Source organism: Beta vulgaris, chromosome 6 (genome assembly GCF_026745355.1).
Source record: "Beta vulgaris subsp. vulgaris cultivar EL10 chromosome 6, EL10.2, whole genome shotgun sequence".
NCBI lineage: Eukaryota > Viridiplantae > Streptophyta > Magnoliopsida > Caryophyllales > Amaranthaceae > Beta > Beta vulgaris.
Genome location: NC_079207.1, coordinates 34812922 through 34831714, shown reverse-complemented (window position 1 = coordinate 34831714; position 18793 = coordinate 34812922). Strand labels below are relative to the sequence as shown.

The 18793-nt window shown below is 42.0% G+C and overlaps 1 long non-coding RNA gene across 4 annotated transcripts; it reads left to right on the top strand.

Annotated features, from left to right (window-relative positions):
• Positions 1-846: 846 nt before the first annotated feature.
• Positions 847-18793, top strand: LOC125498324 (uncharacterized). Of its 4 annotated transcripts, XR_008969993.1 has the most exons (5): positions 921-1242; positions 1411-1772; positions 1886-1943; positions 2040-2268; positions 18706-18793. It is a non-coding gene; the product is annotated as an uncharacterized LOC125498324 (long non-coding RNA). The 4 variants fall into 4 exon arrangements; XR_008969991.1 differs by lacking the exon at positions 18706-18793 and having other exon boundaries at positions 892-1242; positions 2040-2618; XR_008969992.1 differs by lacking the exons at positions 1886-1943; positions 18706-18793 and having other exon boundaries at positions 905-1242; positions 2040-2618.

Here is an 18793-nt window from a genome sequence, read left to right as displayed (position 1 = left end):
GGATACTAATGTTAGCATTTCAAAAAGCTAATATGTAGTACTATTACTCCGTCTTGGTCTTGTGAGTTTGAATGTCCTTGAAGTCTAATAAGAGGAGAGACATTGGTTTTAACTTTTGGTACCTTGATCTGTAAGAACTCGGTAACTATGGTTTTTCAAGGATCTAGGAGTGATACTTATGTTTTATAAAAGTTCACACTTTACCTAGCTGCCTATAAATACAATTACAACTCGCAACCAACTCTATTCTCACATTTACGTGGAAGATACTAAGACATCAAAGCTAGTAAAATATCTTGTTATTAGTTAGTTCGAGGATGCTCAATACTAGTGAGCAATGTATAGATACAATAGCCAACACGATTTTGCCTCTCCATGTGTGTATCTTATACCCGTATTTTTCTAATAGAGACACAAAAGCGTATTTTGACTTGTGGTAAAGGTAGCTTATATATCTCTAGCATAGGGTATAATAGTGTTGGGACTAGCTGAGCGATCTCACTTACTATTTGGGATCGTCTAAGTTGCAGGTCAATAAATGAATTTGCATGACGTAAAAAGGAACAATAATATGTGACAAGCAACATTTGTACTTTCAAGTTTTCAACTTCCTTTTGGGCTCACCCTCATTGGGTTTCTCATGCATGGAACGCACTCCTTTTAGATGTAGTACTTGTATGTGATAGGAGTTTCTTTTTTTCCCCTTCCTGCATTTTGCTTAATGTTGGACTTTTAGTCCATGTCTTTGTTATCCATATATTCTATTGTTATTTCATTAGGAACAATACAAGAGAGGGGGTGGATTGTATGCGTAGAAATAAACGTAACTTTTTGCGGAATTTTAAACTTAAACAAAGAAACAAGCTAAAGGAACTAGTAGAAAAAACTCTTTTGCTACTTTACAAATGCTTGGGTTGTTTTAATAACCCGAGCATTTGACAAGTTTTTGGAAAATTAAAAAGAAAAATTCACAAATGCTCGGGTGTTAAAAACAACTCGAGCATTTGACTAGTTTTAGACTTTGCGTTCCAACTTCCAAGTAATTAATTCCTTCCCCAAAAAAAAAGTATTAAATATTCCCCCTCTAATCTCTGTTCTCTCTCTCTTTCCCTCTCCACTCACTCTCGATCTACTTCTTTGCATGTCCACGAAGAGCATTGCTGCATCCTGCCGCCGCTGCTGAAGAACCAAATTTTCAAGCCTTCTCTCACGAAAAGTTCGTTGATGTCGTTAGATCTGAAGGTAACCCTAATTCTTGCTTTCTCTCTCCTTGTTCTCATATCTGAAGGTAACATTGACTTTCTATTAGTGCATTTTTTTAGGTTTTGCGAATAGATTCTTCATTTATTTTGTTTAATTCGCGAATATCAGTTTGCCATATTTGACTTTCTATTAGTGCGTTTGTTTTAGGTTCCATGACGTGATTCTAATAAACTTCTATGATTTTTGGTCGTGAAGTTATCATTCTAATTTATGAAGTATTAGGGGTTTTGATGTTTGATTTCGAAGATGGTTGATTTTTCGATGGTTTACTGGAGTTTGTGGGGCTTTGACTGAATTTTGATTCTGATGATGATATCACTTTGAGCGAATATCAGTTTGCCATGCTTGACTTTCTCTATAGATTTTAAATTTTTATATAGACACAAACAAGATAATTTGATGGCTCTCCTCTTATAAATCTATTTCATCGAGACCTAAAGTTGGAAAACACTTTACTGGATGGAAGTCCTGTTCCTTGATTGAAGATATGCGACTTCGGCTACTCAAAGGTACCACATATGATTCTACATTATTAGCTTTTTTTATATTCTCGCATATGGGTTTGTAGAGATTTGTGTTAATTACAATTGTATTCATGTTATGCTTCTTATGATTTATCTAGATGCTTCACTCATGTTATGGAAGATTTAGATCACTTGTTTCTCGTGTCTTTGTTTAAGGTATCTGTCATAGTTAATAATGATCTACCTTATGCCATTTTTTCTACCAGTCTTCGGTGTAATAATGATCACTTCTTTCTTGATGGACTATGGCAGCTGCTGCTCCACTAGTTCATATGACAGGAGTACCCCCTTATGATATGAAGAAGAAGAGAGGTAGGCCCTAGGAAGTATAGCCCTGGTGGTGCTGTGGCGGCTGCATTGTCGCCAATGCCGATTTCGGCTTCAATTCCTCTGAGTAGAGACTTTTCAGGCTGGAAACAACATAGAGTAAGGCCTTTTCAGACAATAAAGAAGCCATATTAAGTGGAGTTTAAGAGTCTAGGTAATAGTTTTTACATCTCTTTTAAATAATTACTTTTTTCTATTTTCCTGTAATTTGTTTTGGTTGATGTTTAGTTAAATGGAGCTTTTCCTATTTCATGTTCTAGTCATTTTTAGTTAAAATTTATATCAGAGTTGTTCCCCTTCCATGGGTCAGGAATATATCAGAGTTGTTAGGAAAGAGTGGGCAGAGTTTGTTAAGCAAGGGAGTATAAATAAGAAAATGAGAGGTGGAGAGAGGTAGACAGATATTTGTAAAGAGTTTTGCCTACTGGGAGAATATTGGGTCTCTCGAATATTCAGTAAACTATTTTCCTTTTATCAATCAAACACCATCAATCTTCTGGGTTACTTGCTTGTTTGGGTACTGGTTTTTTTGTTCTTTTCTGCTGTGAGGACTGACTATGCAGGGAGTTCATCTCAACATCCTGGCCATGAGATGGGTACAAGCACAGCCCAATCACCGTGAGCAAACTATCGCTCATTTTGTAGATCAATTTTTTTTAAGCCATGCAGGTTTGCGGTACTGATGGTTGTGGAGACCTGGTCAAGTTAGGGAGAGGTAGGTCAGGAGAGGTGTATGTGACAAATTTGAGCAAAATAATGTGAGTTTGGTGGTTGTTTTGGGCTTTGAGAGTTAGGAATCAGTGAAAAATGAGGGCGGTGGTTGTCTCACTGTGGTGAGAGTGAGACAGGGGACAACCAGGAGGGTGGCGGCGCGCGGTAGTGAGCTTAACAAAGAGGCTTGGGCTTGGTGGTGTTTTGAACCCAAATTGTAATTTGAAGTAATACAAGTCCTGGGCTGGAGGGCAATTATGATTAAGGCAATTGGGGTAACTTCATTTAATCAAAATGGGAAAAATAAGAGCCAAGCAACAATAAAGCAATAAGGAATAAGAAGCAGAACAATAAGTCTCAAAGCTTAAATGTTTATACTGCTGGTAGGTTTACATAGAGGCTATCCTTCACAGTCAAGGTTTATGTTTCCTAGAGGTTTTGACAATAGACACATCTTATCTTATCCTTCGAGGCGTAGCCAAAGGTAAATAAGTAGTGGACAAAATGGTTTTTGTAAGATCAACAGCCGCAGATAAAAACTGCTAAGAGGTTCTTAGTCAGGTCAAGAGTTGTGAACTTAAATAATAATGATATATTGGGAGGAGATGGAAATGCATGTCAAATTATCAGTTAATCAACTCCATTGTTTATTAGTTGACATGAATCATAGTAATTGATACCTCATCCCGAAGATCTGAGGGTAAAATCTAATATTAAACACCATAAAACTTTAAATGTTCATCAAATAGCGGAATCAATCTACGATCATATATCCAATCAAATCATCAAAAGCAACTATTAAGAGGCCGTATCACACTAAACAGACCTAAAAAGAATTCAGAACAAGCAATAAACACTCATGACAGTCATTAGTAGCGGCCTTCCATGCCCGACCAAGGAATTTCTTTTTTCCGACAAATACTAGCTGAAGATAACTCATTAGTTAGACAAGATGCCCAAACAAGAATTTTGAAACTATAAGAAAACTGCTAAGAGGATCTGACCTAACACCACGCCTCTCCCCAAGATAGATTTTAATATATATATATGAAGAATTCACACTTACAACTTAACACTTGTCCCCAACATGTGATAGCAATCCATGGTATATTTGTCCAAGGTGGGGTCTTTCGGGCAATCAAGACGTATAGAACAACGCTGATTGCCAAAAAAGGCCATAACTAATGCTAAGAGACAACAAACAAAACAGCCATGCTAAGAGTAATCTCATTTAGCTCATAGGCAACAATAACAAACAACCATGTAATAATCTCATTTAGCCGATAAGCAACACCAGCCACCAGAAAAGAAAAAAAAAACAGGCATTCCACATTGCACCTAAAAATTAAAGTTGGTGCTACTTCAGACATAGAATACTGTAAAATACATTTATATCAAAGTGCGCAATAGACTCGGAACCCTAACAGATTACTTGAACAATCCATGCAAAAGCTAATACTACAAACAGGACAAACAAGCCAAGTACACCAACAAACAATTAACACCTAATTTTTCCCAAAAACTTTTTAAAAGTAATTCCATTCTTGAGAAGAAACCGCCTACTAGAGCAGGAGCTACCTTTATCTCTCTATCTAAAATATCTGAAACAATTTCTCAAAGTTTCGGTTTCAAAAAAAAAATCAATATGGAGACATTGTGCTCAAACAAGGTTTCCGTGCAACAAAGATTAACACACAAGCAACTAATTGCCAAACAAAGCCATAGTACGGTCAGAAACAATAAACAAAGAAGTCCTTGTACATCAATTTGTATTCCGCAACAGATTGCTAATTAAGACATACAGGAGTACACAACAATACAACCATAGCAAAGGCCGCAACAGATTGTTAAAAAAACCATAACCAAAAAAACAAACGGCTTTACTAATTATAGTAGCCAAGCATAATCCTGTCTACATCACTATACTTAGTAGGTCATTTATAGCAATAATATAAACAAGGCCAATAATAAAGAAAAAGAAAAATGGACTGACCATGAGAAGAAGAAGAAGAAGATAACACAAGTGGTGGAGCCACCAACATGACCTTTCCCAAAAGAAAGACACTTAGTAACGCCATTAACAACGAAATGGCTAAGTAGTAACAAAACAAACGCCGCTTGTTCCGGTATGGGACAAGTTTTTAAGGTATGAACCGGTATGCCTCTTAGACAGTTAAACTGGTTTAAGTTCCTGCAAGAAAGAACACGTAAACTAGCCTCGAGGGTTGATCCGAGGAACGCCCCTCCGATGCCTAAGTCAGTATTTGGTAAAGCCGCTAGCTCTCAAGTAGAATGTATTGGGATTCGTTAACGTACCTTGTGACTCATATCAACGGGATTATTTATAGGGACCCGAGTAAGCCCATATCTGGGTTGGGCCCGATATTTGCGGGAGATATCCTTGAGAATGTTCCCTTAGGATATATTCTTCTCTTGTATCAAAAGTATATCTTTTAGGCCCATAGGCGCTGGTGAGCAGGATTGGATCACACCCAAGCCCTTGGCCATAGGCCCGTAGAATGTTAGCCGTGATTGGACCGGTATGACCATGTCATCGGTTTCGTATAAAGTGCATAGACCACACAAGTCTAATTAAACCGGTATGGAACTTAGTCAGCCCCCATATAACTAGCCCCCAAGCCGGTATGTCCATTATGGACGTATCATGCTTAGTAGGTTTTAAACCGACATGGGTGATGCTTTCTTTATTTTGGTGAGGGAATGTGAAACGTTGGCCAGAGAATTTCAACCGTTGCCTCGGTCTGCGCACTTGTCCTCAGAGCTCATTATGAGTGATTGCTTAACAGTTGGGTGCTACTTAACAACACATGGCATGATCGGGACGGGAAGACGAAGAGTCGCTCAATCTCGATCGTGATTTCCTCTATAAATACTCTTTGTGCGCCCTTCGCTCCTCATTTCCCACATTCTCTCACTTGCGATTTATATTCATAACGGTCTTTCTCTCTCTACACTGCCCTTCTGTGCTCTTGACGGTTTTGCTCGATTTCTTCTTCCGGCCTCACCCTAATCGTTGATTCTAGTGCATTTACTCCTTACATCCATACTTCCAGGTATTTCATTGAAACTTTTCCACATCTTTCATACCGTCTTATTTATAATGTATTCCGATTCCGAAAATTCCGATTCGAAAAATATCTCTAGGACTCCTTCCGTCATGACGGAAAGTGATGTAAATTCTAATAGTACCATCAAGTCTGTAGAGGTTAATGACTCACCAATAATTAACCCTGCCTTGGAACTTAGGACCAATAGCCAAGATGACTATAGTACTTCCGGTAGGCAAGACAATGAACCGGCAATTCGTGCCTCACCCTTAGGGATGGTATTAGGGCAAGCTGAGGCTCTAGGACAGTATGGGACCATGAGAGGTTTAGTTGAACATTCCCCTGAATTGTTTCCTTCCGGCAAGCCCCCTGTTAATAGATCAACTTTCGAGATTGGGGAGACCTCTGGTAGGCCGGGACCTAAAGAGGTGCCGATCTCCCCTGTGCATTCAGAACATGTAGACAGTGTGGTTTGCTCCATGGACGAGTCTGATGAGGAGTCGACCACGCTTGAGGCTGCGAAGGATTCTGACCGGGAGGATACTGAGGAGATTAATCCCGAGGAATCTGACGAAGAGGGCCTAGCTGACTTATACATGCCACCTAGCGATGCCGGCAGTGCCACTGGCATTCAGTTAGATAGTGGTTGGGCCAATACCTGTCGGAAGAGTAAATTTCTTATAAAAGGGCCATAATACTTTGCATTTCCTGAGGGGTACCGGCTAGTACTCCCGGTCGAAGGGAGCCGCGTGACTGATTGCCCTGCCAGTCACGTAGCCATTTACGCCCATATGCTTGATTTCGGGATGCGATTCCCCTTGGACCCTTTTTTCGTTAAGATTTTCAAAGCCTGGAACATATGTCTGTCCCAACTGACCCCCCTTGGATGGCGGAACTTGATGGTCTATGCCTGGGTGGTTCGCTATAAGGGTTTCCGGAAACATTAAACCTCTTCCGCAAATTGCACTGGATTAAAGAAGATGGCTCCGCAAAGGGAAAAGGGGCCGAGAAAAAGAAAAGATCCCGGGATGATGAACTTGAGGGCCGCAGTGGCTGGATGTCTTTGTATACAAAGGCTGGCAAGTTGACAGTATACCCTAAACCGAGTTCTCTCAAGCTTTGGAGAGGCTGATTTTTCTTGGTGCACGTACCCGACGACTTTCCACTGAGGCGCCAATGGACTACGCCCCGCTCCCGGATGGAACACATTCGGGACAGGGGTTTGACTCACCGGGTAAGAGAGGCGTATAATTGCTTTGCTTCTGACTCTATTCCGGCCTTAAGAGGCGCGAAAAGGATAGCAGTTCCCAAGTATTGGCTTCCTCATGCCAATTACATTTTTACCAACCCAGCCTTGTCGGCCTTAGGCTTTTGCCAGTCTGACCCCTATGGTGTGTATATGCGCCTGCTCTGATTGCTTTTATTATTTTCTTGGAACCATACTAACTGTGATATCCTTCTTTGTTTTTCCTGTCTTCAGGCCGGGATTTTCTAATCCGCGAAGCTCTTCACGTCGATCGCAAATACCAGCCACTAAGCAATATGCCTCCCAAGCTTGCTCGCCGATTTATTCCCATCTAGGTATCAGCTGGTGGCCGAGGAGACCGAGGAGGCCGTGGAGCTGGCCGGAATTCTAGTTCTGAAGAGGACATCAGGGATTCGATGCCCCTGGTGCAGCGTCAGGCTGGGATTTCCTCTCAGAAGAGGAAATCTGAGCCGACAAAGGAACAACCACCAACGAAGAAGGCGGCTCCTAAGGCCACCACCAACATCGCGGCCTCTGCTTCCGCCAACCTAATTACCGGCCGAGTTGCCGAGGTTGGTAGCTCCTCGTTGCGGCCGAAGATTTACAAGCAACTGACCTACCGGAAATGGTGCCAGGGTTGGAGCCTTTTACCAAGCTTAGGAAGGTGGGCTTTCAGGAGCGAAACCGGATTGAGATGCCGGACATTTTGAAGAAACGTTGGTCTCGCTCTCCGGCAAAGGACGATGAGAAGTTCGATCCGAAGCTCAATGTTTTGGACGACGAATCGCTGCTCCTAGACCGTCCATTGGAGGGCGGGAATCTGGGATATCATATTTTAAAAGTTATGCAGCTTAAATACGATATACCGGTGGACGAGGTTTATACGCATGCCGCGACGCACGCGCATAACTTGGCCTTGGTAAGCTTTTAGCTTTTGCCTTTCTTATTTCTTTTAAGTACACTACCGGTCTTTTTCTGGTATTGACCTCTCTATTGTTTTGCTACCTACAGTTTGCCAAGTCCGGTAAAGTGCTTTGTGATTTTATCGGTACTTCCAAACTTCATGCTTCAATGAAGTGAAGGACCACAAGGAGCTGAAGTGTCGGATGGTCGTTAAAGAGCAAGAACTTCTTGCGGCCAAGACCGAGATGAATGATGCCCTTGCAGCCGAGAGCAAGGCTGATGCCACCCTTACTAAGGTTGTGGAGGGTCATTCCTTCGTTTTGTTCAACAAGGATGAGGAGATCCGGCTACTGTGGGATCAGATCGCGGAGGCGAAGAAACTGGAGCGCGAGGCCGTTATGGAGTACCAGAAAGGTATGGACTTTGTGACGAGTTTGCTCAACCGGTATAATGGCGGTTGGTCTGCGGCTATGAGGTGCGTCAGGCACACCTTACCAGACCTTGACTGGTCCAAAGTTGAAGACGCCTATGGTCAGCGTGTCTATGAGCTACCGATTGAGGGCGAAGTCTTGGACCATGGTGTCACCGAGGCTGACATCGCCAACGTGGATCCCAGGGCTGAGTTCAAAGAGGACCAGGAGACCGTCAATGCTGCTGCTGAAATTGCCAACCCTGCTACCGGTGACAATAAACTAGAAGAGCAAGTGGTAGTGGTTGACGGCTCCGAGGAAGAAGAGCATATTAAATAGAGTTTCAGCTTCCTTCCTTACCCTTCTTGTACTGGGCCACTTTGTGGGTTGTGTGCTTTTTGCGATCATAACGTCTTTTCCTTAGGGTAGCCAAATTATCTTTACTGTTCTGTTAGACTGGTCGTCTGTGACCGATATTATTTGGCGGTTGGCCTTATGTGGCCAGCTGCTTTAGGGCTGTAATGTTTTCTTTGATTAATGAAGTATCTTTTTACCAACTATGATGTCGTTCTTATTACGTTTTAATTGCTTAATCAATTATGCCGCTAATTCCTCGCGGGTCAGTGACCGTTATCTCATTAATTATAACAAGATAATTTTATATTGTGTAATTAACTCTATCTGGCAGATCCACGAAGGTCATTGACCGGTTTCGCACTTTAATCTACTCAGCATATCCACTAAGGTCATTGACTGAGTGATAATGCTTTATAATTTTAACCGGCAGATCCACGAAGGTCATTGACCGGTTTGGCATTCCGACTAATTCAGCAGATCCACTAAGGTCATTAACTGATTAATCATGAACGATAATCTATTTTAACCGGCAGATCCACGAAGGTCATTGACCGGTTTGGCATTCTGACTAATTCAGCAGATCCACTAAGGTCATTGACTGATTAATCATGAAAGATAATTTATTTCAACCGGCAGATCCGCGAAGGTCATTGACCGGTAGGTTCGGGTAGCATGGAGACTTTGCATGTGGAAGATGCTCATCTTATTATAATAAAACGGCTCTTCCCGGCTGCGCCGGTATTATTGCCTATAACAAGTTGTTAAATCCTACTGGTAATAATGCCTACTTATTAACTCCTACTGGAAACAATGCCTATTTATTACCTCCTACTGGCAACAATGCCTATTTATTAACTCCTACGGGCAACAATGCCTATTTATTAACTAACGTAGTATCTTTTAAGGACACTAGTATTCCAACTGTTCTTCAGCAACTTGCCCTGTCCTCGAGCCGGTAGGACCCTGTCACTATTTCCCCTATGACCAAGTAGAGTCCTTCCCAGTTAGCCGTGAGCTTTCCGTCTACGTGTGCCTTTCCGGTTGCTGCTGTTCGTCTGAGGACGAAGTCTCCTTTGGAGATAGTCCGACTTCTCACCCGATTGTTATAGGCCTTGCTTATGCGGTCTTTGTATGCGGCCGATTTGAGTTCGGCTGCCAGCCTAACCTCTGGCAGTAGGTCCATGTCCTCCTTATGCAATCGCTCGTTTAGCTCCGGATCATAGTTCAGGATTCGCCAATTCGGTAAGCCTACCTCCACCGGTAAAAATGCTTCTGCCCCAAAGACTAGCCTGAATGGTGTTTCTCCGGTAGCTTCCTTTTCAGTTGTCCTATTAGACCATCATACAACCGGCACCATGTCTACCCATGCCCCTTTCAAGTCGTCTAACCTCTTTTTAAGGGAGTTGAGGATCTGTTTATTAGCGGCTTCTGCCTGTCCGTTACTTTGAGGATGACAAACTGATGAGTAGGCAAACTTTATGCTATAAGGTCGCAAAAAGTCTCGTATGGGGCTGCAATTGAACTGGACACCGTGATCCATGACAATTCCTATTGGAATTCCAAACCGGGTGATAACGTTCTGCCATATGAACTTCTTTACCTGATTTGCCGTTATCTTGGCGGTTGGCTCAGCTTCAATCGATTTTGTGAAGTAATCAATACCCACAATTAGGAACTTCCTTCCCCCAGATGCCGGTGTAAAGGGTCCTATAATATCCATCCCCCATTGCGCGAAATGGATTGGGTTCAGGATTGGCTGCAGGTCATTAGCCGGTTGGTTAATCACCGATGCGAACCTTTAACATTTGTCGCACTTTTTCACGTAGGCCTGGGCATCTATCAGCATAGTAGGCCAGTAGAAACCCCCTCTTAATGCTTTGAGCGCTAACGCCTTTCCACCGATATGGTTCCCACATATCCCTTCATGGATTTCTTCCATCACCTTAGTGGCCTCATAGGCCGTGACACACCTTAGTAGGGGTAGTGACAATCCCTTCTTGTGTAACTGGCCTTGGAAGATGCAGTACCATGCCGAGTCTCTTTTCAACTTCGGGCCGCCATCTTTTCTTCCGGGAGCTCGCCCGTTAGCTTATATGCCCTTATACTGTCATACCATTCTGGTCCTGAGGTTATAGTATTGACGGTTGTTGTGGTGGTGTCCACACTTCGCTCCTTCAACGTTTCCACCATGACGCTCCTCTTTTGGTCGTTGATACTGGAGCTTGCCAGTTTTGACAAGGCGTCTGGCTCCATGTTCTCCGCCCTTGGAACCAGCTTGACCTCGAAGCTCTGTAGCTCTGCCGCCATGTTTTTGACCCGGTTGAGATATTTTTGCATTACTGGCTCCTTGGCCTCGTACGTTTCTTCTATCTGGCTTGAAATAAGCTGCGAGTCCGTGATCATTAGGACTTTTTTGGCGCCGGCCGCAATGCTTAGACTTAGTCCGGCTAGGGCTGCTTCGTATTCGACTTTGTTATTAGAGGCCTTGAAGCCAAAATGGATAGCATGTTCAAAAGTATCCCCTTCCGGGGATGTTATGACTACTCCGGCTCCTGCTTCACTTTGAGCCGCCGAACCGTCTACTTCTATCTTCCATGTGCCGGCAGATTCTGCCGTCTCCTCGTAGGTGGTCTCGACAATGAAGTCGGTCAGTGCTTGGGCCTTGATAGCTGTACGAGGCCGGTATTCTATGTCAAATTCCGAGAGCTCTATTTCCCAGTTTAGGAGCCTGCCGGTTGTGTGTAGCTTGTGGAGAGCTTTTTCCATAGGTTGGTTGGTGAGCACTTGAACGGTATGAGAGTCGAAATACGGTCTCAGCTTTCTTGCCGCGATGAGGACGACATCCGCCATTTTTTCCAGTAGCTCGTACCTTTGCTCTGCGCCTGCTAATACATGGCTTATGAATTAAATGGGACTCTTCTGCCCTTGCCTGTTTACCAATAGTACTACTGCTACCGTTTTTTGGGATACCGAGATATAGAGTTGCAGCTTCTCCCCTAACTCTAGTCGGGTTATGGTCGGCAGCTTCATGAAATGCTCTTTTATCGCTTCGAAGGTTCGTCTCTGTTCTTCCCCCCCACTCAAACTTCTTATTTCCCCTGAGGACTTTGAAGAACGGCAGGGCCTTATAGGCTGATTTGGAGACGAAACTGGTGAGAGCTGTCATTCTTCCCGTTAGCTTCTGGATATCCCGGATGCTCTTTGGCTCCGGGAGGTCATTGATGGCCTTGATCTTGTCCGGTTTAGCATCTATGCCCCTTTCACTCACCATGAAGCCTAGGAACTTGCCGGATCTTACTCCGAATACACACTTCTTTGGATTCAGCTTCATTTGGTGTTGCCGGAGTGTTGCAAAGGTTTCCTCAAGGTCCATCACATGCTTCTCTTCAGTTATACTTTTGACGATGCTATCGTCCACGTACACTTCCACATTCCGGCCTTTCTGATGCTCGAAGATTTTGTCCACCAACTTCTGGTAAGTGGCACCGGCGTTCTTAAGCCCGAAAGGCATGGCTTTGTAGGCATAGACCCCTGCATCTGTGATGAAAGGTGCCTTGTTTCTGTCGGACTTTAGCAGGCTAATTTGGTGGTAGCCGGAGAAGGCATCCATGAAGCTTAGTAAGGCATGGCAGCTAGTAGAATCCACCAGCTGATCAATTCTGGGTAAAGGATAACAGTCCTTTGGGCAGGCTTTGTTGAGGTCGGTAAAATCCACACACATCCGCCAGGACCCATTGGCTTTTTTCACCATGACCACATTTGCCAACCACTCAAGGTAGTCACAGGGCTCTATAAAGTCTGCCGCCAGCAGCTTGTCTACTTCCTCTTTTATGGCTGCGTTTTTCTCGACGCTAAAGTTTCTCTTCTTTTGCTTAACTGGCCTGACATCTTCATTAACATTGAGCCGGTGCACCATGAAGTTCGGATCAATGCCCGGCATCTTGTCTGCTGAGAATGCGAAGATGTCTGCATGCCCTCTTAGCAGCATTATCAAGTTGATTTTGACTTCCTCAACCAAATCTGCTCCAATTTTGACCGTTCTTTTCGGCCTGTCCATCTCTAAACTGACTTCTTCTGTTTCTCCTTCTGGGCTAGGTCTCGGCTGATCTGCTGGCCTTCCATCGAAGTGTATCATGGAGAGATCCTTCTTGGCTTTGTTCTCCAGCCTTCTTCTTTTTCTCTCTGATGGAGGTGTTTTCGCGGGTCGTTTGTGATCGGAGTGTTTGAGTGCGGTTAGATAACAAGCCCTCGCCGATTCCTGATTTCCCCCGAGCTTCTCGGGGTTACCGTCATTGGAGGTGTAAACCATGGTAAGGTGGTAGGTGGAAACCACAGCCAGAGCATCATGGATCAGTGGTCTGCCGATAATGGCGTTGTACGCCTCCGGGACGTCAACGACGAGAAATTCCACCATGAGGTCCCTGGAGTGAGACCCCTCTCCCAACTTTACGACCAACTTTACGGTTCCCTCTGGGACGACAAATGCCCATGTGAAACCGATGATCGGGTACGATACCGGTTTCAGGCATGCCTTATCGAAGCCCATTTTCTCGAATGTTTCGTTGTAGAGGATGTTAGTAGAGCTTCCCCCATTTACCAGCATGCGATGAACCATTGCAGTTGATTTCTGCAGAGATACTACCAAAGGATCGTCATGGGGATATACGATCCCTTTGGCGTCTTCTGAGGTAAAAGCCACAGACGGCATTGGTGGAGGTGTCGGCCATTTTCTGGTATTGTTATAGTTCACCTGGTGTCGAACTTCCTTCAGACTAGCTTTAGCTCCGTGGATGCTACCACCCCTTGTTGGTCCTCCACTTATGACATAGATCTCAGTGATCCTGTCTTTTACCGGCCTCCTGCTGCTGTTCTTGTCTTCCCTAGGGGGAGATTTGCGATCGACCTTTGCTTGGTACTGGGTAAATTAACCTCTCCTGATGAGGTCTTCGATCCCGTCCTTAAGGTCTTTGCAGTCGTCCGTTTTGTGGCCGTAATCGTCGTGGAATTCGCACCATTTAGACTTATCTCTGCCCTTGTAATACATCTTCCTGGGCCTTTGCCACTTATCGTCTTTACTGTGCAACTCAAATATCCGAGCTCGGGATATCGTTAGTGGGGTATAGTTATGATATTTGTCCGGTCGGCCCTCAAATCCTTTTTTCACAAAGTTGTTCTCCTCTCTCCTGCCAGAGGTGTCGGACTGTCGATCCTTCCGGTACTTGCCGTCCCGACGCTCCTTTTCTTTATCCTTTTTCCATATCCTTCTCTACTGCTGTCGGCTTTTTAGCATTAGCCGCTTTGTCGAATTCCTCTCCTCTAATGAAGTCATTCGCCTTTCCTAAGACCTCAATTAGGCACGTCATTTTCTTTCGGCCTAGGTAACTTCGAAAGGGGGTCCCTTCTCTCAACCCCGTCATGAGGGCTAGGACCGCTACCTCTTGCTGCAGAGTAGGGCTAGTGACGGCTTCAGCGTTGAAACTCCCTACATAGCCCCTCAAACTTTCTTTCTCACCGTGCTTGATGGACATCAGCTCGCCGGTTGTCTTCTCGCGGCGTTTATTACTTACCAAGTGCGTTACAAACATGGATGTGAGTTGGTGAAAGTCGAAGACGGTTGCCGGTGGTATACTCTTAAACCATGTCTGTCCCAGTCCAATTAGAGTAGAGGCGAACACCTTACACCATACTGAGTCGGTATCGGTGTACAGCAGCATATGTCCTTCATAGGCCGATATGTGATCCTCCGGATCAGTCTTGCCGTCATACTTACATGTCGGCATTTTTATCTTCTCCATGGGCTCTTGCAGAATAACGGTGGAAAATGGCGAATTCCGCAAAGATACCGGTGCTCTGCGCCGGTATTCACTTCCCTTACTTGGTTGGGAGGATTGCTGCTGGACCTCTGTATCCTTACTTGGAGTTGGCCACCTGATCCTTATCATGCCAGTCTCGCTCTCCCTGGCGGCCCGTCCACAGTGAGGGGAGCTTTCTCACTGGGTTGTAGGCTCTACTCAGAGGTCGCTTAGCCGGGGGACTGGTCTGTGGGGTGCTGCTAGCCATTGCTTGGAATACCTCAGCAACACTCTTGAGCTGTTCTGGGGTTAACATGTTCTGTAGAGTATGAAAGATGTCCTCTTGGGGAGTCTCAGGGGTTTTTCTGCCTTTCTCAGTTGGTGGCCGGCTTTGCCTTGCGGCCGGCAGAGGACGGAGTTGAGAATCCTGGGGGAGTTTTCTCAATGGGGACATTGTTTTCATCAGTTTCCGGCATCCCAAATTGCTGATTAAGATCCATAAGGGTTTTGTTTGCAAGAAATGGCTTAGACTACAAGGTATTGTTCGCCCCTCCTTCTAGCGCCAATTGTTCCGGATTGGGACAAGTTTTTAGGGTATGAATCGGTATGCCTCGTAGCCAGTTAAACCGGTTTAAGTTCCTGCAAGAAATAACACGTAAACTAGCCTCGGGGGTTGATCCGAGGAACGCCCCTCCGATGCCTAAGTCAGTATTTGGTAAAGCCGGTAGCTCTCAAGTAGAATGTATTGGGATTCGTGAACGTACCTTATGACTCAGATAAACGGGATTATTTATAAGGACCCGAGTAAGCCCATATCTGGGTTGGGCTCGATATTTACGGGAGATATCCCTGAGAATATTCCCTTAGGATATATTCTTATCTTGTATCAAAAGTATATCTTTTAGGCCCATAGGCGCTGGTGAGCAGGATTGGATCACACCCAAGCCCTTGGCCATAGGCCCGTAGAATGTTAGCCGTGATTGGATCGGTATGACCATGTCATCAGTTCCGTATAAAGTGCATAGACCACACAGGTCTAATTAAACCGGTATGGAACTTAGTCAGCCCCATACACCGCTAAACCGTACAACTTGGAAGCGTCGGAATCGTACTTGCAGAATGTACGCTCGTCGTACTGGTCGGGAACAACTTTAGCCTAAGAAAAACGATGACATAATTAAGTTAATGAAAATAGAAAATAGGAAAAAAGAGGAGAAAAAAATGGAAGTTTACAATGCTACGACGTCGTTCAGCGCTGACAGCGAAGAGGAAAGCAATGAGGTGAAGTGCGATGACTATGACAATAATCGACACTGAAACTGTCATTTTTGGTTTAGCAAGTTTGGGAATAATTTTTTCTCTTGCTAGTGCTGCTACTTTTTTTGACTCAAGAAATTAGAGCTTTAATTTGATTTAAGTATTTACAAAAAAAAAAGGAATTATTGGAGTTTGGTGAAACACTTTACAGTTTACACTTCTAGGATGAAGTGGAAATGGTGACGGCAACCTGGAGAAGTGGGGTATCCTTCAAATCCCCGTTTCGCTGTCCAGGGCCGTCTTAAATATTTTGAAGACCCTATTCTAATCTTAGGATTAGGCCCTTAGTATAATTTTTTTTGCAACTTATATGATGAAAAACTTTTATAATATTACAATTATATATTTATGTTCTTGCAAATTGAAAAATTAAAATCTCAAACTTATTTAAAATCATATATAACAACTCAATATAGAACTAAGTTATTAATAATGTTCTACTTAATTACAAAGATAACATTAATACTTTTCTACCTCACCTTGAAAAGGTACTTCATCCGTTTAGAATTAAATGCAACAAATAATCCACTTTTACGCATGTGGAGACATTATTTTAACCACAAATATCTACAATTACATATAAGTAAAAACTATAAAAATTACGTTTTATGAAAGTACGTCACGAGACGAATCTAACAAGATCCTACTTGACTATATTTTTCATTATGTATAAATCACAAGTCTTAGTCAAACTGAATAGTGAAAAGTGGAATTGTTGCATTTAATTTGGAACGGAGGAAGTACAAAAAAAAGAAGATTTCTGTGATAATATGATGAAGTATATGAACCTGATAAAGAATTGAAAAAAAAAAAGTAAAGAAAATAGTAGAGAAGTAAGAAATGTTGAGAAGATGAGTGGAACTCATGCTCAGACTTCAAGAATATACCAAAAAGAATTAAAAAAAAACAGAGTAAAAGAAATAGTGGAAAAAAAAAGAGTAAAAGAAATAGTGGAAAAATAAGTAAGAAATGTTGGAGACATGAGTCGAACCTGCGTGCTTAAACTCCATTCTTTGAGTAATAAAATCAAGAACGAACTCTGCCAGTATTTATAGTTGATTTGTAGTAGCGCCATAAATGTATTATACTGTTAATTTTCCAGATTTGGGGCCCTAAGAAGTTGGGGGCCCTGTGCTATTGGGCTGTTTGCACAGCCTAATAGTCGGGCCTGTCGCTGTCCATTCGTATAGACTACAGTCACTACAGTATAAAGTATAAACCATCTTCCTTATTTTGGTGGCCTTGGCTTGCTTGTCCAAAAAAGTAGCCTCCGTCTCAAAATATAGTTCTTGTTTATATTTTATGGTATTTAAAATATATTTTTTTATAATATTTTATATTTCGTATTAGTAAAAAATATAAAAAGTTAATATATGTACACATCGTGGTGAATCTAACAACATGTCACGTATATTTTCTATATACATTAGTAAGAGAAGCTATTCAAAAAATTTAAAGTTTGGTCCCAAAATAGAAATAGGAACTACCATTTCGTTGTTCCCATGGAGGTATTCATTGCTTATAATAAAGATCTTAAGGAAGTTAAAGCTTCCTCCTCTTCTTCTATTGATCCATCTGTTGGGCCCTAATGTTTCTGTTGTGATATCTTCCCTGGTCGTTCCTTTTTATGACTGTATATGTAAACCCCCATAATTTTGAAGAATTTTATAAATATATTTAAGTATTTATATAGTTATATTTAAACCCAAATGAGTTTGGAAAATAATTTGACTATTTAAAAAGGTTGACTATTTTAGCAGTCAAATGAAATTATTTTTCATGGCTTAATAAAATTGAAAATATTTTAATTAAGCATGTTTTAATAAAACTTTTAAATATTAAAGTATATTGAAATAGAAGTCTAATGGAATCGAAAATCCTAAAAGGATAAAAAGGAAAAGAGTCATGTTGATGATTAAAGTCTTAAGTTATTTATCTTATTGATCATCAAATTTCATTAAACCTTATCTCTTTTCCTAAGCCCAAAAAGGAAAACCTTTAGATAAATATCCTTGTACCCAATTATTTTATCCCACACAATTATTTTTTTTCCCACAACTCACGTCATTCACGTTCTTCCATCCCTTCAGTTTTCTCTCTCCTCTTCGGCTGTCGTTCTTGGTTCTCTATCTCAAATCACCTTTCTTCTTCTTCAAGTAACGTTTCTTCTTCAACAAGAAACGTCACAAGCCTTCCCTTAAATCTGAAAATTCTGCCGCCGTGCTGCTGTTGGAGTTGTTGCTGCCGGCGCCCTTCTCCTCCTCCTCTTTTGTTGGTTATTTTCTTTCTTCCTTCTAAGTTCATTAAAAGACTAGATTTTTATGTTGTTTATTATTATTAACCATGTTTATTAGTTTTAATTACTGTTTTATTAAGTAATTTCGATTCATTATAGTTTATATTATAAAGAAAAATTTCAGATTTATTAGTATGGTTAGATTTCTAATTTTAATCATGAAAACATGAGTTTTAGGGTTTTAAATTGCAAAAACTATAGTAGTATATTATGTACTATAAGATTTACTTAGTATGTAATTCTAAATATGTTATACATGTTTTAAGGAAGGTTATTGAATTTTAAGGATGTTGTAATTTCATAAAAGGGTTATTTATAGTGTTTTTAAGAATTTTTAATTGCTAGAATAGTAGTACTATGCTAGGAATTAAAAATAACTTAAGTTTGACACCTAAAATCGATTTTAAAACGTGTTTTAAGGGGTTTTAAATTATTTAAAGCTGCTGTAATTTTTATTATAATTTATTAATTTTAGTTACCTTGTTTTCTAGGCGGAGAATACATCGTAGGAGACTTTTAACGGTATAAAAGTGGCCTACAAGCTAGTATACACGAGGTACGTACATAATTACGTGCTAT